Source organism: Columba livia, chromosome 14 (genome assembly GCF_036013475.1).
Source record: "Columba livia isolate bColLiv1 breed racing homer chromosome 14, bColLiv1.pat.W.v2, whole genome shotgun sequence".
Lineage (NCBI taxonomy): Eukaryota > Metazoa > Chordata > Aves > Columbiformes > Columbidae > Columba > Columba livia.
The window spans coordinates 1,285,001-1,307,921 of NC_088615.1; the positions used below are offsets into that span (position 1 = coordinate 1,285,001).

General features: G+C 47.0%; 1 long non-coding RNA gene across 20 annotated transcripts in view; it reads right to left on the reverse strand.

Annotated features, from left to right (window-relative positions):
* Window positions 1–22,921, reverse strand: part of LOC110366164 (uncharacterized) — a 61,275-nt gene that overhangs the window by 34,705 nt on the left and 3,649 nt on the right. For 16 of the 20 annotated variants that reach the window (XR_010466029.1, XR_010466033.1, XR_010466034.1 and 13 more), the window contains exons 2-3: window positions 2,670–2,843; window positions 2,084–2,180 (exon numbers count right to left, since the gene is read on the reverse strand). This is a non-coding gene — a long non-coding RNA (uncharacterized LOC110366164). The remainder of the gene's footprint in view (window positions 1–2,083; window positions 2,181–2,669; window positions 2,844–22,921) is intronic. The other 4 variants (XR_010466042.1, XR_010466038.1, XR_010466040.1 and 1 more) reach the window with 2 other exon arrangements.

Below are 22,921 nucleotides of genomic sequence, written 5' to 3' on the forward strand. Positions count from 1 at the left end.
GGTAGGCACAGAATCACAGGATGGTTGGGGTTGGAAGGGACCTCTGGAGATCATCCAGTCCAGCCCCCTACTAAAGCAGGGTCACCAGAGCAGATCACACCGGAATGCATTCAGAAGGATTTTGAATGTTTCTAGAGAAGGAGACTCCAAGGTGCAACCATGCAGTTTTCTACGATACATGAGAATTTGTCCTCAGGCATGCAGGTGAGTGCCGGCGGGGCTGGCAGCCCACGCAGCCGCAGAGCCCACGCTGCCACCCCGGCACGTGGCAGCCCGCGAGCAGCCCCAGACTTCAAACCCGCTTCCCCACAGCTGGGTCTCTCCTCTTCCACCCAACCACCTCCACACACACTATTCAGCGCCTTGCACCCATTAAGCTCGACATGCCCAAAACTGGAACAAATCAGAATTATTTAAGAGATACTAAGGTTGGCATTTGGTGACAGTTTGTCCTTGCTGGGCTCTAAGGACAAAGTCTTGTTTTGTTTGCCTATAGGGAAGCTTGATTTACCCCTCACAGCCTGGGACTTGCACAGCAAACCCTGCTGAGGGGCACAGGTCTGCTCCGCGCTGACGGATGGGGACCCGGGTCCCACCACAGCGAGGTGCACAGCACGACCTGGGCTCTCTGGCTTTGTCAGCGCAGAGAAGCACAAATCTCCACACCTCAGAGCCAAGAAATCCCCTTACTAGAAATGATCGTGTCCTTCCCCACAGAGGGGATGCACAAAGCACTTCAGATGTTATCCCTTTGCTTCTTCAAAGCTGGGTACAAATAACTCTAAAGGGTCTGAACCTCTAGTTTTAGGCTGCTGGTGAGTCTCTCCCCCTCGCTCTGACAGACACTTTGATTCTGTCCAATTGACATCTTATCTACCTTTCCATTTCCGAAAGCCCCACTGTGCTGCCATCAAGCACCAAGTCCTCGCTACTGCCCCGTGAACAAACAGTTCTGTCCCGCGACCCAAACACCAGCATAAGGTGTCACCAGCTGTGACGCCAGCGAGGAGCTGCGTGTCGGGGAGCCAGGAGGAAGCCCTGACAGCACGGACAGACGTCTGCAGCTCTGCTGACTCACAGCTTTCCCCCGGCAGGAAAACACGTCCTAGCACCAGCAGCTTTTCCCACCACAGCCCGTGTTCCCCTTGGTAGACCAGCAGCTGAGCAAGACGTGGGAGAACACAGAAGAACCACTTTCTATTTCTGGCCCCTGGGTGAGGTGGATGGAAATCACAAGGCTCCTGGTTCCCGTGGGAAGCCATTAATAACATCCCGAACGCTGTCACGTCCTTTAACGCGAGAGCTACTATGGGATGCTGAGAGAGAAGCCCTTGGGGTGACAAGCACGTGGGCTCCTTCCCACCGTGCCCCAGCCCTGGCACAGCACAAGGTGTGACTTTGTGCCTCTGTCCCCACCGCTGACAGCGTATTCGGAGAGGAAATCCACGCGCACGGCCTCGACAAAGGAAATGAAGCCAATGGTTCATCGGGACGTGCTCGCTTCAAACCAATTAATATAAAGAGCTTACATGAAAGGATCTCACTTAGGTGCAAATCCCTTCTTGTAAGCAAACCTTACAGATCTCAGCCCCAGTCTTCAAGGCAAGTTCCAACCTGATTAGTTACTCCATATACCTTAAATTCCCCCCTATAGTCACCAATGAATAAAACTGCAAATTCTACATTTTTGCTAAGATATATTAAACACATAGTGGATTTCACCTTGAGTTACCCTTTTCAGTGATATTTAGTGAAACTGGGACCTCTCTGGGTGAAAGACAAGCAGTTTAATTTGCTTCTTTGCACTAGCTGTTCTCCAGACCACCACCCCCGTGCCGCAGTTCAGACCTCCAGAACAGTACAGCACACACCGAGTTTTATCCCCCACAGACGCACTGCTGTGGACTGTTTTTGGATGACCGCCTCAACCAGAGAGCACAGCACAAGGTGCATAGTTCAGTGTATTAAAAAACAGGAGAATGAATTAACAAGAAGGGTGTCCAGCAAGAGTTTTCTGACTTAGCCTGAGCAGCAGCCCTGGAAAGCATCTATAGGAAAAGCGCTTCGTTTAGGTCGAGCTTACCTTGGCGGGATGAGGAGCGATTGTTGCTGCAGGAACAACACACATGTTGAATCTAAAAACTCTGGAAAAGCAGTTGGACGAGGAAACACCATCACCCCTGTGCAGGAAATGCATTTGTTTGCTGACGGTTTAAATGTGGTTAGCAATAAAACAGATCCACAGGCAGCTCAAGGAACCCCAAGGAGACTCCCCACGGCTCCCTCGGGCACGAGCCTTTCGCCCTCCACTGACACCCACTTGCTTCTCTCAGAGAGTTAATTTGTCTTCTCAGTCTCTGCACTTCCATATAAACACACAAGCCTGAAAGGTCCCAAAACCATAGCACAGCTTGGCAAAGCTGTTAAGTCATTTATTAATATACCTCTGCCCTTTTTTGCTTCAGCCCTGGGCCCTGATCCCCATCACAATGAGCTGGTTCCAGCGGGCACCTGCCCACCAATAAAGATGGTTTGATCCTGGGTCAAAAATAGCCTGACTTCCTTCCCTAGCCTAGCACATTGCTTCTTTCCGTACTCTTTAAAAAAAGGCAGAGAAGCAGGAAAATGAACAAGTTATGAGCACTAACGCAATATTAAGTAGCATATACCTCATTTGTTTGGGTTTCTTCCCTGTCTTCATAGGTACCTGGGATGTTCACACCAAGGCGAGCACTTTGCTTCTCTTGTTTAAAGTCAGACCCCACAGCCTTTGCTCAGGAGAAAAGGTCCTTTTCCCATTAGAGCAGTGGAGTTTTCCCAAACATGGACTAGATAGCTTGGCCCTGCAATAGAGGATGGGAAAAGATGCATTTCTGGAAAGAAAAAAATAATTTTAAAAAAAAGCTTTTGTTAAAGGTGAGCCCGGTTCCCTCATAGGTTTGCAAAGGTGGCAACTCAGCCCCTGGCCAGGAGCTGCCGTCTGCAGGGACCGGCACTGGCAGCGCTGGCAAAAGAACAAATCCTCCCAAAGCTGCAGAAAGAGCAGCACAAACACACACAGACACACACACACACCCCCCCACACACACCCACCCACACGCGGTCATTGTGTCCCACTGCTGTCCCTGTTCGAGAACGGACCAGCTCCTTTGGCAGCCCCAGGACTTCCCAGCTGGAACAGAACAAGCGTCTCCCACTTGGCCTGGAGGCACCAGAATGGGAAGTTCTGGTCTTACATGAAATTTATCACAGAAAGTGAAATTGTGGGTGCCCCGTAGCATATTGCAGACTGTGGGTGAGGCAGAAGCTTCTGGAAGCTGCTGAACTGCACCAAAACCAGTAACCAAGGAGTCTGCTGGGGAGAGAAGAGCTGATACTAGGAAGACTTGTGATTTTGGCATTGAAAGCGTTACAGAAAACATGCCATAAAGTTCCTCTGAGGCTTTAATTTCCCTCCCCCCAATCTTCCTTTGATTTTGATCCCCTCCTTTCCTCGTGTCCTTTGAACTTTCAAAAAGGCCCTTTGAAGACACGCCGTAAAGCCGTGTTTTCATTCAGGATCTCCTCTTTGATGCTCCTGCGGGCGAAGCGCCGCCTTGCAGGATGCTGCGCCGGAGGAGCCGAAAGCCGGGACAGAAAGGAAAGGACAGACAAGTACAAGCGTGGCCGCGGTGTTTGGCGGCAGCTCACTGGGGATGCGCAGGCAGGAGCCGTGTTCCTGCCGAATGTGTTGACTTCCGGGCTATGTGGACCTGGTGGTAGTTATCCCCAACCTGCTCCTTCCAGACGGGAAGCGATGGGGATGAAGGAGAAGAGCAGCTGGCTGGGAAGTCCTTCATCCCAAAGACCATCCCCATCTCCCACATAGTCCCAAGACCTGAGATTTAGGAATAAAATGCCGGCAGAGGCAGCTTGCCCTGGGGTAGGAGAAAGGATGAGCAGCCCACGTTCAGGTCCTGTCTCTGCTCCTGACTATCTGCCTCCAACCTGCGGGTTTTAATTTGGCCTCTCTGCACCCAAAGCCATAATGCAGCCAACTTGTTTGGGTTGGTCAAAGGCAACTGCCCAGCCCAAATCTGTCCTGTTGCAAGAACTGGTCTTCAGCAGATGACACAATTATTCTAAACAGAGAGGACACATGGCTATTGTGAAGTAGCACCTAGATGCAAGATTTACTGTATTATGAACCCTATTCACTGGTTCTTCTATTTCAAATCTCTGTCACTTGCATTTAAACAAACCCTGGTGCCCTCTTCCATAATTTTATTTTGAATCTCTTCCACAATTTTATTTTGAATCTCAGGAGATGAAGATGTTCTTCAAGTCCCAAAAGCTGGGATCCTACGGGATGGACAAAACCTTCATCTAAGTTTAAAAAGGTTTCTAACCACAGGGGTCAGGGCACAACAACTGGAAATAAACAAGCCAAAACATCCAAAAAGCAAATAATAATACAGATTAATGCAAGTAAATAGAAACATATTGCAGATTTAAGTATTACAAATTCTAACCCTTGAATTGTAACCCAACCCTCTGATATGGAGAGGTGTCCCACCTCACTGTATTTGAGTGTTTCGATACTGAAATGCCACCACAAGCTGCACTGGAGTCCTGCACCACTGCAGGGGCACACATGCGACACACGTGCAGTGTACCCGTGGGGAATGGCCGTGCCCGTGTCACACGGAGCACCTCTTGCCGCCCAACACCCCACGACCAGCCCGCCAGCTGCAGGACCCAGTGGTGGGATCACCCCGTATCCCTCCCCACCTCCACTGCTCCAGTCATAACAGGCCCTGCCGTCAAACACGCAAAACAGTATTAAATAATCCAAAAAGTATTCAATAATCCTGTGCACAGGTACTACACATTCACTAAAAATTCAAATTCAGCTTCCAACTCGACCCGGAAGGAAGAGGACGAAGCAGAGGGAGCGGATGGTCCTCAGACCCAGGAGCAGGGCTGCTCAAACCACACTTTCCGTGGTGAAACACATTCCCCTCGAGCTGGAAAGCTCGGAGCTGCAGCCCAGGCTCGAGTTATGCAACTTTTTTTCCCCCTCCCAAGTTTATTTCTGAATTAGAATTGGCCATTTCCACGGCAAAGCTGCTTCTGCAGCGCAGGTCTCCATGGCACGATGCCACTGGTCAGAGGCTCTAAACTCTATTTAACCTTAGTGTTGGGAATTGCATTAACTCATAGCAGGAGAGCCTCTTGGCAAGGGAGGAACAGATGTCCAGGCATTAGATAAGCTACAAGCAAGTCTGCAGTGTTTATCAGTGGCGATGTGGGGTTGGTTTTGTTATTTTTGGAGGCTGACCAGTGGTAGGAGTTGTTCAGAAATAAGTGAAAATTATCCCAAAAACTGCTTGAAGGGCTTTTGAAATAACGTCTTCACTCAGTTCCTCCTTTTTACCTGCAATAGTGTTTGTTTAGTTTTGTCCTGTTTGTTTGGGCTTGTTGTTGTTGACGATGTTTAATTACAACCAAGCGTCTGCTGCTGAGACTGAGTGCAGATACAGCTGGAACAGGGAATTTTAACTGGCTTCCAACCTGGGACTTTTGCACTTTCTACTTGAGACAAGGAGAGAACTTCATTTTAAAGACACATGTCCCCTAACAAAAGACAAATATATTTCCAGAGGTGTCACCCCGCAGTGCTCCTGAGAACCTAATACTGCAGAAAATAGCAAAATAGAAAGAGTGATTCTAGTGTGCATTTAGACACTTATCCCCATTTCACACACTCCTTCGTGCTCGCTCTTTCATAAAAAAAAACGTCCACATTGAAGTAATTTCTCTTGATTGTGTCAGACTCATCATGCTCCTGCCGGCTGTGCCAGGGGCCCCAAGTCTCCCTGCAACTCAACTCAACCCAAAGCAGGAATGGGGGAAAACCCTCATCAACTGGCAGCAGCCACGGACACACTTGCACGCAGGTGAAACCTCACGTTCGAGGTTTTCAAAGTGCTTCACATGCAGCAATTCATTTCACTACAGGCCAGCTTGCACAGCTCAAAGATTTGCTTTTAAGCCAACTTAAACCCTGAATAAACTACTGTAAACTTGCTTGCATTTATATCAGTAACTGTCCGGCTTTTTATGCCAATAAAAACAGAGCTATTGCACTATGTTGCATTAATTCCAGCCATTTATAGGAGAGTTCTGGTGAATCCCCACAGAGACTTTGAGGAGCTGCTGTCCCAACTGACATTAGTGGGACCAGATTTTCAGTCCACAGAGAGAAGTGACTTGTCCAAAGCCAGGAAGACACAAAACTCTACCGATCTCAGCAGTCACGGACAACAGAATGGTAATTGCAACCCAGCAACGCAGTTAAGCTTCAATTTAAGTGAATATATATATATACACACATATACTTCCCAGGGACCTTCCCCAATGGGAGGGCCGGAGAGGAGGGAGCTCCTGCCATTGCCAAACCCACCCTTCAGCAAATTAGGTCACATTCAAGCGCTTTGCTTTCAGCTGAAGGTCACCACTGTCTCCCCAGCTTGTGCTGGGCAAGCTAAAATGTATTTACATTGCGAAGATGCGGAGAGGTTTTGGAGCTGGAAGCAGTTAAAGGAAAAAACAGGCTGTTAAGGCGAGCGTGTGCGTGAGTGTGCATCTAAAACGGTGAATGCAAAGGGAGGAAAGAATTAGAAAAACACATCATCAGACATTTCGCTCAAAGGGCAAGAGCGCTGGCCATGCCTCCCCGGCTCCTGCTCAAGCACTTGTAGGTGTTCCTGGTACAAACTACCGCATTGGCTAGAGGTAAAGGTCTGGGATAACACTCGCAGAGTGCTTTGACATGGAAAGTCTAAATTCCCCTTTACGGAGGCAAAGTCTGACAGAAGCATAAAGGAAATAGGCTTCCAATGGACAAAAAAGTGACTCCTTGGCACACGCGCAAGCCCACGCAAACTTTCCAGCCCGCCCTCCAAGTGTGAGCGCTGGTGTTTCCATCAAGCGCCTGAAAGCTCAGAAAGCATCCGGAGCAAAAGTAAACTCACGGTTAGACCAAGCATGACTTCTTGCTTGAGTTTCTGCAGAATTATTACAAGAAGTTTTGCAATAGGGATGAGGATTACCCTGGAAATTTGAGCATCTCTTCTGATTGCCATACAAAGAGGAATATACTTGTCTCCTCATTATTGTTGGGAAGATCTGCCAGAGGAGACTTCGTACAGAGGTGGGGTGGAAACAGCCCTAGATCTGGAGTCACAGTGAACTTTGGGAACGCCCAAATCTGCACCACCCTGCCCCAGTCTCCCCAGCATGACCCCACCACTAAGGTGGGCTCCTGCAAGCCTGAGGAAGGGGACACATCTTAATGTGGAGGTTACACCATGGCCATTCTTGAGGCATGGTACAGACCATCTCATCTCCGTCCCAATGGCATGGCTGTGAAAGCTGTACCATTGCTTGCACAGGGAAGTTCTGCTAGAAGACTAATTAATGTATTTTGTCTGTCTTCTAATGATGCTCGGCAGCTGGAAGCAGGCATGGAGCTCAGTCCTCCCTTGGACACGTTTCAGGAATCTCCTCACTGAAGAATCCAGTTGTCCTGCACAACTCCTTCCCTCCCCAAACTGAACTAATCAATGTCTGGCTGCTAGCTATCATGGAGGACAGATGGAGGGGAGAAACACACACGGAAAAGCTGTTGCACATCAACCACTGTATTATAAATATGCTAGCGATGCAACTATACACAGTTTTTCACTCCACCATTTATCTTCGCGCAAGCAGAAAGGCCGTAAGCGGATGAGTGTCTGCCATGGAGAACAGTTTTAAGTGAGGTTATTGCATTCTTGACTTAAGCCCATTTTTCTGGTTTCCATGCAAACGTCAATGAATTTTAAAAGGAAGCATTCAGTCCGGACCTTCCGATTCAGACAAAATACTGTATCTGTCTATATGGGGATTATACTCCTGCCTGGCAGAGGGATGAATCCAATGGATTTTGCTGCCTCTCTCAGTTCTGAACCCCAACTGCCTCAAAGCACAACCCTCCCAGCTCCAACGGCTGCGGCCGTTCTCACCAGCACTGAGCAGAATCGCATATTCTAAATGCATAAGAACATATATGCTTGCACCTCATACACATACATACACACACATACAGGTGTGTGTCTGGGACCAAAGACAACAGGAATGTAAATATGTTTTAGGCCTAATTATGGAAAGTACTTTGGCAGAAGACGACCAGGGGCACAAAGAGCTACTATTGAGATTCCTCCAGCCATGGCCTCCATTCAGGACACAATTGACAATATTTAGACAGTACGGGCTAGTTCCTTCCTTTGCAAGGTAACTTCCCCCGCCTGGCAGCCCTCGGCCGCGCTGGAAAATGACCTTGTGTTTAAGGACAGTGTTAAGTAAAATAAGCAGTCAAAGGAAAACCGTGCCTGCTCGCTCTCCCTGCATCCCCACCTCTGCTTCATGGTTCTCCTCTTCTTCACGTTCAGGGCACCAGCTTCTCTGATTGAATTGGGCTGGAAAGCTGCCGAAGCAGATGCCCCCACACGAGCAGGCAGCACCGGTAATCCCACCGCACAGCGCACACCAACGGCTTCAAAGAGATGATGTTGTGCAAATTAAAACTTACTTATTAATACCAAAACAATTTTGGTTTGGGTTCTGCCTCTCCCATCTCGCCCGCTCCTGTTTCCAGCCCTCCCCAGGCAAATGCTCTCCCATGAGATGCCCAAGCCTTTCTGGCCTCTCCGCTTGCAACCCCCTTCTCGCTGTGCTGTGCCTTGTTCTGATCTGCTACCCATAACGTTTGGTTCCAGACCACAAGACACATTGGCTTCTGAAAGTCTGGCTCCAAAACCAAATAAAAAGCTTTTCATTGACACTCAAATGTATGTGCAGCAATTCAAAAGCCTTATTTTCGTGTTTTACAGTGTTCCCACCTGAATAAATTCATTTTAAGTGCCACTTTTCCATCTGTGGGTTATGAAATGTTGGGAGGTCTGGACGCCATAGCCAGTTACCAAAAAGCAATATATGACCCACTGCGGCCATCGTCACTGTAAAGCTTTGCAGAGCACTGACCCGTGCAGCCCCCGGGCTGCCGCAGACCCACAGCCACAGACAGACAGACAGCAGCAGGTCACTGCTCACAGGGAAGGACGGCCGAGTTGTCTGGTAAGCCATAAAGCAACGGTGGGACTTGAATGTGACATGGCCTGGTGGAAAAAAATTACTAATATAACATTTTTCCTAATCCACCCACCTTCCTGCTCCCGTTTGGAGCAGAACAGCTCCATTATACCGCAGGGTGTGCTGAAGCCAGAACCTGTGCAGGGAAAGGGGGGCTCCCCCGCCCCCCATGCAAACACACACAGCTCCGACCGGACCAGGGTTCTTGCAGCCACCCAGTTTAGACACAGAGGTGATTCTGGCCATTTGCAGCTCCAAAGCACAGCACCGCCTTAAATGACGCGTGTCCGTGGGTGTAACTGCAAGTGCATGCAAGAGATCTAGGTACACTCACCTTACACATAACACCTACAGTGCAGATCTGGAGAAATAAAGTGGCATGGGACTGTTGGCTCTGCCTGTGTTTAATTTTCCAGACATATTTAATCACGTGGAATAATAGCTTAGGTGTGTCAGAGCTACCTATCCAGAGGACAAAGATGCTCTGTGTGCACAGCTAAAAGATCTGAAGCTCTGTTTACAGTGAGAACTCCAATCACCCCATCAAACACACACTGCACCAGCAAGTTTAGCATCTGTCACAAAGGATTTGCCAGGTTTAAAATCCAGACAACAACGACTCCAGAAGCAAGAGGTCCTATGTAAGCCTGCTTCTTCCCATTGGGTGTCCAAAGGTTTGCCACAGCCCTTGGCAGCTCTCTGGCAAAGCAGAGGTTTCAGTTCATTCCACTAGTGCAAGGAAACTTCTCTGATAAATCGAACACGTTTGGCTGTGAAGCTGCAGCAGATGGTTCCTCACTCCTCGCACATATAACACCAGCCTCCACAGTAATGCAAGGACAGAGGCACTAGGTGGCAAAAAAAGCCAACAGGTCCTTATTAGTTACACTCTGGAAATGAGTATTAATGTATGTATGAAATTTCAGGTAGTTTAATAACAACCATGATGGGTATCAGCCCATCTATCCCTCAGCATGTTGTGTGGTTCCCAATGAAGGGATGGAACCAAGGGCTCATACTCATGGAAAGAAAATGGGGAAAAAGGGGTTGAACCCCAAATTGTTACTGGATAAACATTACCAAAGTACAAACAGCATCTTGCTTGGATTTCTGTGCACTGTTTCCTTCATGGCAATGGCAGTTTAATAAAGCATCAAAATAATCAGTAACCTACAAAAAAAGGCTAGAATTGGTCAGAATGGGTCTGTATCCAGTTGAGAAACATCTGCAGGGGTAGATCAGCAGACCTTTTCTCTGTTTCCTGGGCAATCAGTTGGACAATGCTGCACCCTTACAGGTAAAACTGTTCTCCCAGCCTCTTCTATCACTTCATAAATTAGATCAGTGGTTTTGGAAAATAAGGAAAAAAAATAAATCAATAACTACCTCCAGCTAAGAGCGAAAGGCTCCCTTAGACACAGTTGAGATGCCCTCATGAACGGTTCCTGCACAGCACTCCTCAGTTCCAGCTGCATTTCCTCAAACAGATGGAGAAAAAATAATCTCAAATGCTTTAAAATTTAAAAATGAGACTATAATTTTTCCTAATCTAAAATGAATATAAAAGAACATTAGTATTAGACCAATGTTTTAACTGTCTGACTTGTGACCAGACAATAAACAAGGACAGTTTCATTAACTTTGGAACCACTACCACCAACTACGAAAGCATTGTTTGCTATACACGTTGATTAGAAAAGCTGTTTATTTGAACTAATAAAGCAGTAAATGAGCTGGAATTGTCTTTATTTTTAATAAGATAAATGGAATAAACTACATCTATTAGAAGCCTCTATCCACAACATGTTTGAAAAGCCTGAAAAATGTTCTTCTCTATTCCAACATTTGAAAGTAATGATTTCCTGCAAAGCAACACCTATAAAACATCCATCAGTGCTCACACAGTTTAATCCTCATTCTGCATTTAGTTCATGTTGTCAACTAAACCGCATTACAGGAGGAGAAGATAGGCATTAGCCCATAAATAAATGGTGGGCATCGCAGCCCATCGACCTTCCAAACCTTCCTGGGCACGTCAGCACAGCTCAAACAGCCCTGATCGGGCTCTTACCGGCCCCCAGCCCAGGGAACCCCCTCCCAGCCCAGGGAACCCAGCCCAGCCCAGGGGATCCCCAGCCCAGGGAAACCCCCCCCAGCCCTCATCCTTGCAGCACCTCAGCTCCACATTTCCAGGCTGACCAGTCCTGTCCGATTTCTTCCAGAGAAGTCAGTGGCACGACAACAGGAAGCAGCCAGAGAGCCAGACCTGGTGCTCTATTTTAACCACAAAACTGTTTTTTTCCCTTCCCTTTATTACTATTTTCTTTCAAACCCTGCTGATTGGGTTTCCGAGCCTCCCCCTCAGCAGCATAAACACCTGGTCATCTTGAACAGGGATATGTGTACAAACTTCCATTATTTTAAAAACATTTCCACCAAATCACAGAAGAAAGTCCGCACACAAACCCACACGGGGCTCCTTTTCTCTACTGAGATGCCACACCACTGTATTTTTCAATGGAGTAAATGCTGAACCTCGTTTTTTGCCCGGGAGCTGTGATGACAGAGCCCATTAAGGCACATCCATGGGCCAGTTTGGGTTGTCCCGGGATGGATTCAGCTGGAGCTGGGAACGCTCCCTGCTCTGCCTCTGAATGGGAGCTCAGTAATGCGGCAAACAGAGAAGAAAAATGTCAGCAGGTAATGAACACCTTATTTCAGGCTCTAGTCAAGTAACCTGCTTTTCTGAGAAGGGATTTTTGTTTTTTAATTGTATTTAGTGGTTTGTGTTTGTTGTTTGGTTGGTTTTTTTTTAGGGCAGCCACAGTGAAGTTTCTACATAAAGGAAAAGCAAACAGCTGAAGAGTCCTCCCTGGGCTTTGATCCTCCCTGCAGAGAGTAAACCATCAAGTGTTTGTTAAAATCCTAATCCGATTTAAAACTGCCTTGGAATGTGTTAGGGAAGGAAGCGCTGGCTCTCGCTGTCCCATCCAGCCCAGGCCTTTAAAGCTGCGTCACTCTGCTTGTGATAAACCAGTGTCCCCTTCACAGCAGCTGCTGCTTCGGCCAAAACCACCCACCCAGACATAAAGCTCATTCAAAGAGGACAGCTAGTTGGGTGCCCTTTTGCATCCTGAAGAAAGACTCTGTTTCCCAGCAGAGGTCAGAACATACCCCATGCCAGGGTGCGATGGAGAGAGGAGGGGTCCCCTCACCAGCCCGGCCGGACTCTGCCCCGCTCCCCACATTGCTGCCTCCACTCCACACCCCCACATCTCGCAGGTCCCAGGGCAAGGAGACCCCAGGGGTGTCCCCAGGCTGGGACACATGGCGGTTGCCACTGTCACCCCCTTTCTAGCAACCAATGAGATGGGACGGAAGGGGTGTCAGCACAGCCCTGGAACGACAACCAAGGCTTCAAAGAGTTCACGAACGAGGAAAACAGGAACACTGAAGATTTAGGATCCTCACATCTGGATTCTGTCATTGTAGCAGGATAAAACAAAGCTGTGATCCAGCCTTCTTTGATCAAGTGTGGATCAGAAGAGGAACATACACATCTCCGCTTGCCATATCATTATTTTCTATATGAACAGTCTGCTACAAGATCACTAGGAGCAGAGATTTCAACAGGAAAGCTGAGGACCCAGGACACCAGCATCAGAAACATGCTGGTAACTGGCAAGATATCAGAACAGTTCCCTTGGCTGAAGCCAAAGAGCAGTGATTTTGCCTTGGAACTCCCAGCTCCAGAGAAGCCGAAGAGACTCGGTGTGGTCATTCACACCAAGGAGGCTGCGTGGCTGCAGGTGTTGGTTCTTTGGGTAGAAAATGCTCTTCCATGTGCCAACACACATCACGGCTGCAGCCCCCGGGTCACCGCAGCCCGGCTGGGACGCGGCTGGAGCTGCTGCAGCACAACAACTCATCACTTCATGCTTTTCTGAAAGCTTCAAGAGGTAGGAACAGGGGAAAAGACAACATGAGGAACCTCCCCTCCCTTCCAAGAGCAACTTGTAAAGAGCAAGATGACCTTTACTTCAGGAGAATGTGCTTATGTAGCAAAAATGTTATATTTTTTTAAATGATCTCTTTTCAAACAATTAAAACGCACACCCACACCATATGCAAGTATGCAAGTCAAAAAATCTCTGCTTTACATCATGCACAGCACTTCTAAATGACATCTCCTTTCTCCGTGGTGGAAAATCACAGTCAGCATTTGTATATAAATATTATTACACATCTCGACCGTACCAGCCAGGAAACAGAGAGTGCTGCATGACAACGTGCTAAAAATTCCTCGCTGCCTTTTTTTTCCATGTGCAGAAACCAGCACCGTTTGTACAGTAATCGCATTGTCACACACGGCGTCGCACTCGCAGCCACCGGCAGTTCACGCACCTACAGAACCGACACTTCGCCCTAAAACCAAAGCGCAACACCACACAGGAAACCGCCTCCTCATCTCACGATACCCGCGCACTGCTCTCCTGAGAATTACAGGTTAATTTAACCTTGGTACACATTAAATCCCAGGCTATTGTCATGCACTGACCACACACGTGCCTATGAGTAGTAACATTAATGAGTGTGAGCATGTCCTCCAAAATGGAAGAGATGAAGAGAACAAGTCGGCATGTATTCTCTTTAAAGTAATAATATTACTTGTCTTAATAATATTACTTTATTTTAATAATAAAATTCTTTTTTATTAGACAGATTTTAAATCACAAGACTCCTCTTTCATAGCCTACAAGGAACTAACAGGGCCAAAGACTAGGACGCGACTTTGTCTTGGGCTAAGATCAAGCTCAGGATCAGCTTACTATGCAACAGCTTGAGCTTGTCTATTGAATGGCATGAGATCCTAATTTCTCCAGGGAGATTTCAACTTGCTATTCCAGGGCTGGAGAGACAGTAGTTTAATAGTCCAGGGCTTTTCCATCTCCAAACAAATGACAAAACCCCAAATTGAAATCAGCAGCCTTCAGTTCATCCCATTCCCCCCGTATCAAATGGTGAACTCTCTGCTTCGCTGCTAAAAATACCCCAAACTGGCCCATGCTGGCTGCTTCAGCATCCATAAATAGTGGTTTGTTTTTTTGAAAGCCACACACTTCCATGTGTCCACAATGTGCTGTTTGACTTTGAAAACAAAAACACTTCCACTGGAGATACACACTGTTCCATTGAAAAAACACAACTTTCCAATTCCTAAGGCATGAGAACCTTAAATGGGGATAAACCACGTCCAGAACACACCCATCGCAAATATCCCACTGACAAAACACGGAGCGTCTTGGGGCTGCTGCAGCATTCACGTTAAATCATTTCTGTTTGTAAGCACCACGATCATTAAATACAGAGAAATCAATGAAACCCCGTTAGCACCACAGACACGCCTCAGGAATTAGCCAAGTATGCAAGTGCGAGACAGGCCCTCTGTCAGGGTTGTCCCCAAACAATCCTGCTGGGCTCCTGCCGAACAAAGCAAAAGTAATTTTAGCATCTTCGACAAGTCATTTCAGGCTTAACAAAAGAGCCTGGGACAAAAAAGGACCCGTGACATCCCCCTGAAATATATTTGTTTTAGAAAAAACATGTGGCTCAGTGGTCCTGCTGGGATGCAGAACACAGAAGTGGAATAAGGTGCTGGTTTCCATTCAACCTCTGATTTCCCTGCTCTATAAATTTCACTATAAATTGCTGAAACCTTCCCCACACCCTTTGGAGCTTCCGAGCCCTTCAGGCGAGTTCCCAGCAGCGCGGGAGGGACCCCGGCTAACGCACCCCAGGATCTTATCCAAGGACAAATCCACACAGCCTTACCAACCACAGCACCGCATGAGGAGAGCTCCTGCCCCAGCTGACAAGTTCTAGTCAGGGCTAAAGATTAGCAGATCAACTATCAGAATTTAACATTCCTGACAAGTCTGGGGGCCAAAATTTGATTTGATTATGAAAATTCAGGGTCATTCCAGACTGTAACTATCCCATTCCTAATGACTTGGATAATTAAGGCAAGTTTTAAGGTGAAATCTCAAGTGTCTTTTAACATGTACTTTAATGAAAAGGAATCCACAAAAGCAATGAATAAGCAGGTCAACATCTCTTTTAAAACTAATCCTTTCAAAGAATATCGGACACAACTCAAAACTCTCGGAAAGCGTTAGCAAACATTAGACAGACAGGAGGCTTCACTTTAAACTTAAAAAGTGGGGTCTTAGATTGGACTGAGATATAAATTGCATAATTCCTACAATTCTGAGCTAATAAGCCCTTGAATGTTTTTACATCCGTTTCTCTTCTCTAGTTTTCCATTTCCCAAACGTTTTTCATTTGTCCCACGAATGAGAAAAGTTCCTACACCACGCTACGCATTTGTGGAAACGTGCACAAGGACTCCAGAGTATTTTCCCTCAGAGGAACTTGCCCGTCACATCCCATTCCATTTGAAATTCGGGCTATTTTTGCCGCGTGCATCACTGAGCGCTTGTCCCCGCCGGCTCTCCGTGCCAGGACGATGACTAACTTTCTCCCTTCGCTCTTTCCCTCCACCCTGAGAACATTCACATCCATCTGGAGTTTCTCACAACTAAATATTTTTCAAGCTACCCAAAACACCGTAAAACGGGATCAGCAAACTCCGCTGGCTCGTGCCCGCATCCTCCCGAGTCCCGGTGCGCGGCGGCACTGACCACCGGCACTGCGGCTCCCATTGACACCAGTGGAGCTTTGCAGAGTGTCCTGGCTGAGAAACTCTCTGAATCCAGGTCTGTACAGGCCTTCTCGTCATCAATTAGATCCTGCTCATTATCTACTATTCAATGCAGTTTCCCATTTTCATAGAATCACGAAATACCAGGCTGGAAGGGGCCTTAAGGATCAACTGGTCCAACCTTTCTTGGCAAGAGCTTTTGTTCATCAGCAGCCCAGACTAATTACTGTGCTGGGGAAATACATCGCCTGGAATTTGCTGTCCCGACTGTTCGTCTTCAGGCTGGAGTCTCTGACACCAATAAGAGCATCAGGCAGGGAGAAAGAAACTCTGAAGAGAACCAGTAACAGCAGAAAGAAAGAACAAGAAGGTGCCCAAAAGAGACCTCATGAGTAACAAAGCAAGAAAAACAAGCTTTTTTGAGATCCATTAGAGGCAAATCATTTAACATTTACTTTTCTCTCTGTTGCTGTTTTAAGTTTCCACATTACCGCACCATTAATTAGGTAAAAGTACAGAATTGATGGGTATTTTGACAGAGCATAGACTGCTGGACTCGGCCCAGCAGAACTGTCATAACACTCTGATCTACGACATTCGGAGTGCTGTGGGTTTGTGAGGGTTTTTAAAAGAAGAAAAAAAGGGGAAAAAAAAGGACACTAAATCCCACTAATTCTGTGAAAGGCAACGGGTTAAGGCCACAAAAAAGTGGGGTTTAAGTGTTGAAAAAAATTTGTTTGAAATCATATATGTTCCAGTCTATATGTTTTTAATGGATGTAATCTGGGTATTTTCAAAGCAAGGACAGGAGGAAGTTAGTCAGGAAAATATTTAAGTGTTAGAATATGGTAATTATATACAAGTATGTGACTCTGTAGTACCCAGCAATACTTCAAAAAGGGCAGGGCTGAGTTAATTTAATTCTACTATTGTATCCCGTGGAACAGTGAATGCACGAGGGATGGAGAAACAGGGGGACTCGGAGCTGATCCTGCAGGGAGACAGGATGTGGGTCTGGGGGGGACGGGAGCCCCTGTCCTGCAGCCTCCCCCTGCACTCCCCCGGGAGGGAGCACGGCTGCCTGGGGAAAGCACATCGCCTTGGTCGTTTGTTTTGGATTTCTTGCTCGTTAATTCACTTGATGAGTTAAATCAGGACCTGCACTCACTCGGACCCCCCTGCCACCAAAGACCGGGTGCGGAGCTGGGAAAACTCCCCCAAGGACAGTAACACGCTGCAGGAATCCCTCCTCTAAAGCCAGGCTTGGCTGGGACAGGTAAGAGAATGTATTAGACCAACGGACAGGGCTTTGGGAAAGGTTCCTGAACCGGCCGTTCACACGGGGTGGGAGGGAGAAGCGGGACATTCGCTCAGCCCCTCTTTGTGAGGACATGTTCAGATTTACACCTTGTCTGAGGTTTTCGTTCCACAGGGTGCACCCATCACCCAGCCGGGGGGCAGCACACCCAGCAACCACCAGGAACATCACACTGAACGGTAACTCAGAACAAACACCAGCTGCTTGAGAGCTGGGACTTCCCTGCAGCAACTTTAACTTGGAGGAATATTTTCGCTTCCAACTTATTTTGAAAGTTAGAAACCATTAGTGACATGTCACAGTTCATCCTTTTCTATTGTAGTAGCTGTTACACACATCACATCAAAATCAAATCCAGTTATAGAGGTGGCAATAGGAGCCACATCAAACCACATGAGTGTCCCAGGGCACAAAGGAGCTGTGGTTAAAATGCACAGTTAATCATCACCCATCCTGCAGAAACAGGTAAGAGTTACATTACAGATCAACATCTTACCTAACAAATCAAACTAATTGCCCACACAAACATGTTAAAGCTGAGAACAGATTATTGAATTGAAGAGACACCAGAGATCACTTCACTGGGGTCTTTTTTCAGACAAAGCGCAATTCTAGAGAAGGGAAAATAAAAAGAATATAAGAGTAAATTATTTGAATTTTTATGCTGATACAATTAATTCAGTACAGCTATCAGCGGTCAGTATCCCTGTCTATAACATGGGGAAGGTATAGACCTTATTCCTGCCAAAAGAAAAAAGATGGATTTGCTGTCTGCTTTGGATCACTTCGTTGATATTTAAGCATTTGTTTGCTGTTCATTAATTACATCATTTCTAAATGGAGCCTTGCAGTGAAAATTTATGTGGCTTTTTAGGAAACTTCTAGCTTTTTTATTCAAAATATAACTGAGTATTAGCACAGGCTTCAGGGAAGGACGCAGCATTTCTCCAGGCTCTCTTTATGGACCGGTGCCGGAGAAGCAAGCACAACCCCAATACTTGGATCTTTCAGGATCGGACTGGCCTGTTACAGCCATGCAAACGCCAAAAGGCCTGTAAAGCACTGCTTTATAGTCACTATGACTTCTAGTATCAGTACTTTTCCACAGTGTTGCTTTATTTGCCAGGGGACACAATTTCCTCCATATGAAAATTCATTTTCTTAGTCATAAGTAAACTGATAGGGTTTTGAGGAAGGTGTGCCAGCAGGTAACAGGCTGGCAGCATCGATTTTTCCTTTGCATTTAAAAAAATATATATAAATATATACCAACCATCACCAGGCTATAAACCCATTAGGGAAGACACCCGCAGCTGTGCCGTGACCACCATACTCTGCCAGCAGCATCGGCCACATCTGGCAGCAGCTGGGCAGATTCACCCGAAGGGGCAGAGACACAACCCAGGAGAGCTGGGGCCAGAGCTCCCAGCCATTGCGAATAGCAACACTTCCCCTGCCCTCAAAATATGTTTGCATTTGTTCACTTAGCTGCTAAAAGTGCTCGAGTCACATGGGAACGCCTGGGAATGCAGCCCAGGAATTCCGTTTGTAAGCAGAATTGTGTTTCTGGAGATTATTGACCTGAACTGTAAATAAATATTCAGAAAAAGAAAATAGAAACATTCACCATTTATGGTCCTTGAGATGATCCATTCAACCAGAAACAGTTGGAAATATTTCCCATAGGGCCCTCACCAATCTACTATCGAGCGGCCAAGTCCTGTAGATTGGTAAATAACCCACGGCCCTTCGGTGGAGAATCCGGTTTCAGACCTGGAGTCTATGATGGGAAAAAATGTGTATTTCAGATTTACAGAGCCTCTGCCTGATAACAAACGCTGTTCTTCTGCCAGCTGGACAGCAGGAACGGCCACGGCAGCTCCAGAACCCTGTTTGTTCCTCACAACTGGGCCACAGCTGCTCTACCCTGCGGGTTTCTACCTGTGCAAACGGCAGTGGCACACAACAGCCAGCCTAAAGGCTTCGTCCTAGTAAGCTACCAGCCTCGGGATTCGCATTTACCTTCGTGGAGCATTTTATCCCAGTGAACGGCAAATTGCTCCAATATACCAAGTTCAGAGCTTGAGACTAAGAGACACCCAGCTCACAGCAAACCTCAATCAGCCCAGTACCTCTTAAAGAAAGGAAACTCATCAGAAAACAGCTTCAACCTGGCAAAACTTTGAAAAGCCAGTGCTAAAGACACAACATTTAGGTGGATTTACCGTTGGCAGACCTCAGATACAAATGCAAAAAATAATTAGAAAAAACCCCAAAAACTAATCCTTCAAAAAACCCTCATTTACAAATCTATAACCCAATAACTCCCAGCTGGGAATGTTATTGCATCAGTGCCAGTTAACCGCAGGTGTCCAGAGCTTTCAATGTGCCAGCATCATCCTGTCACTTTAATGTTGAGCAGTTAGATATTCTTTGGGACTGGAGGTAAAGTAATGTGGTTTGCTCAGTTCTACAGCAGACACCTAACTTATCATGCTGAAACAAAGTCAATATTATATCAACAGATTTAAGTACATAAGAAAAAATAGTAAAATAATTTTTGGCATTGAGTGGCAATATCAGTCAAATTTAACCACAACTACCGAAAGCCCCTTTCCAGGGGAAGCTGTTCAGCAAGAGCTGCTTGTTCTGCCAAGCAACGCACCTGAGTGCAGAAAGGTCAGTCCTGACGCTGATTTTTGACTTGGTAGCTACAAGAATCACATTTTCTTTTCTGCTCGTACCAAATCTGACCAGCCAAGAGTGGAGCAAGAAACAGGCCAGAGAGACAAAAGAAAAAGAGCTCCTGTTGGTGTTCTCAGGAGAGAAGATAAATCCCAAGGGATCTGATGGGATGCTGAAGGTCTGGCACAGTTTCTGCCCTGGATGCTCTTTGCTCATTCGTGATCTCCTTCTTGCTGAAGAATCCCATTTTTCTGTCTCACTCACAATAACCATCTTTCCAAACTCCTCATTACCTTTCGCATCGACACTTTGATGCTACCCACCTGAGCTCACAGTTTAGTTAATGGTGCAGATTCAGTTACTATGATTGTTCACAAACACCAGGTTATTCATATAAAATCAGGCCAATAGTTACTAAAAGCTGAAGTGATTGCCAAAAGTGAATCATAAATTACCATGGCAAGCAAAGGTGCTGATGTTATAGTTCCCACCTCAAACCTGCACGTATGGGCTGCGGCCAGGAGCCAGGTGTCAGTGCTAGAAATCACCTGGAAATAAGAGGCAGTGAGGCAGGGATCTGGAAAAGGGTTCTCTTGGTCCCATCCCAACGTGCACCGCACAGCTCTCCATGGGCTGCTGCTCCCGGCTCAGCCCTTGGGGCACAAGCGCGGGGAGAGCGAGGACTTGCCCTGTGCTGAGCACGACTTCCCAAGCACGGCGAGCGACTCCTCTGCAGACTTTTGTATAGGTTTGCTTCATTTGTTTTAAACTGCTCACACGGAGCTGGTACAGAATTTCCCACCAGGGACCGTGGCCACAGCACAAGTTCAAGAATAAAGAGCATCCCTTATACCAGACTAAAATATTCCCACCTGTCAGGAGCTGATGCCCCCGAGGCCAAAGCCAATTTCCATTCCTTGTGTTAATATTCAAAAATAACACGGAATGTTTCCACAGCCAGGTAAGGCCCCAGAGCAAAACTGTGAGGGCAGGAAGGAAATGAAGCACAGTTGGTGTTAATTATGCCAAACAAGATGTGACTTAAAGGATGTGAGTAATGTCTGGATACAAGCAACAGGTGCCTGATAAGAGAGGAGGAAACCCAGGCCTTTCATCTGTGCCACAGAACTTCATTTATAACCAAGATAGCGCTGCTTGGGCACCTCCAGGGTGGATGACAAAGCTCACGAGGTAATTCCATAACAAGGAGAGGGAGCCTGGCTGCCGGGAAGGGGCCCTGCTCCGTGCTCTGGCATTTCAAGGCAGCAAGATAAAGCTCAGGAACAGTCTTTCACGATGCATTGCTGCATGGATGGGACCACCACTCCCCTATACCCACCAGAAACACAGGCTCTGCTTCCACATACATCCACCCATCCTCTCTCCCTTTCTGAGGCTTCTCTCTCATTTCCCCAGGGGCTGGGGGCTTGCAGCCCAAAAGGACCCAAAAAGGGAGCTCCAGAGAAGCGGCATCTCCTGGGGCAGCGACAGGCTCAACCATCTCCAGTCCTCACAGTCTGAATCTCAAAAGCTGGCAAGCACAGCCCTGCCAGAGCTGCCCCCAAGCCCAAAATCTCTGCATCCAAGCAGGCATTTCTATTTGTCATTTGGCATCTGGCTGGTAGCACCCGATTTCTGTTTGGCATCTCAAGAGGGACCTGGTTCAGCTGTGATTAACAGCCCCCAATCCCACTGCCACTGTAGCACTCACCATTTTGCCAACATTTTTCTCATTCCATACTACTCTCATTTATTTCCAGGCATGATAAACCAGCACAGTAACTGCTGTTAGCAATGTACATGGGAGGAGAATTCCAATAGCAACATCCAAACAATTTATCTGACATACCCATCACAAATACTTGGCACGACACATCAGTAAATTTATCAGTAGGCCTAATTTTTCCTACTCTGCCTATGGCCAGAATCATCGCAAGCATCAAACACATATGATGCTGCCTGAGATGGGTTTTGCAGCAAGGCATTTCCGTGCAAGGGGTAGATCATTCCAGCGGATTAAAAGACAAAGATCCAGTTATCCAGGTTTTATGAACTGTTTCTAAGAGCTAGGTGATAAACCTGAAAGCCCCTGCTCTTATTTTTTAAAGAAAATTTTAATCTACAGTTTCCATTCTTGTAACATACACAGAAATGGTTAAGTAACTAATGAGAAGGAAAAAGTTCTCCCCCTTGTATCACCAACAGATGTCAAAAGCACCCATAAAAGCATCCTTTGGTTTCAAGACACAAGGCCAAGTTTAAAAACCACCTCTTCTGTAATAACTTGAACCCACTACAAGCAAATTAGAAAATTCCACATGCAATATCAGTTTAGACAGGGAATTAGCTACTTCTTCGCACAGGAGCGCTGCTTGCACGCTGACTTACCCTAAGCCTGCAAGTACCAGCCAGAAAGGATTTGGAGGTACATGAAAACATCAGCAGATAAAGTCCATACAGATGTTCTTGATCCAGCTTAAAGATAGGAAAATGCCAAGCGACCAAAGATTTAAGCCAGATCACGCCTTCACATTCAGAACACCTCAGAAGCACAAATTACATATTCCCCAGGGGGCTGCGCTTTCCCTTTACTAAATTGCCCACATATTTGCTTTATTCTGATGGCAGATTAGGAACCATGCATTTCCTTAAACCGCCAGCTCTGGGCCAGGACACACACGCCCTCCTGGAGCGCGGCCAGCGCACGGCCCGAGAGGCGGACCTGGAGAACCGCGCTCCGTCGGGAGCTGCTCCAGGACACCCAGGAAGCGGCTCCTGCCACCGCGCGGCACGCGGCGCAGACCCGGGCAGCCAGGAGCCCGCTCCAAACCAAGGGCTGGCTGAGCAGCCTGACCCCTCTGAACAAGGCCCAGCGTTCAGCTTATGGCAGCTTGTTATATCTTTATACAATAATTTGTGACGATGAAAAGTGCAACTTTGAAAGCCCACAGGAAGAAGGTCATGTTCCATTTAACATGCCTGGCTACAAGGGGAACTGTGGTGTTTTTTTTAAAGCAGAGGAT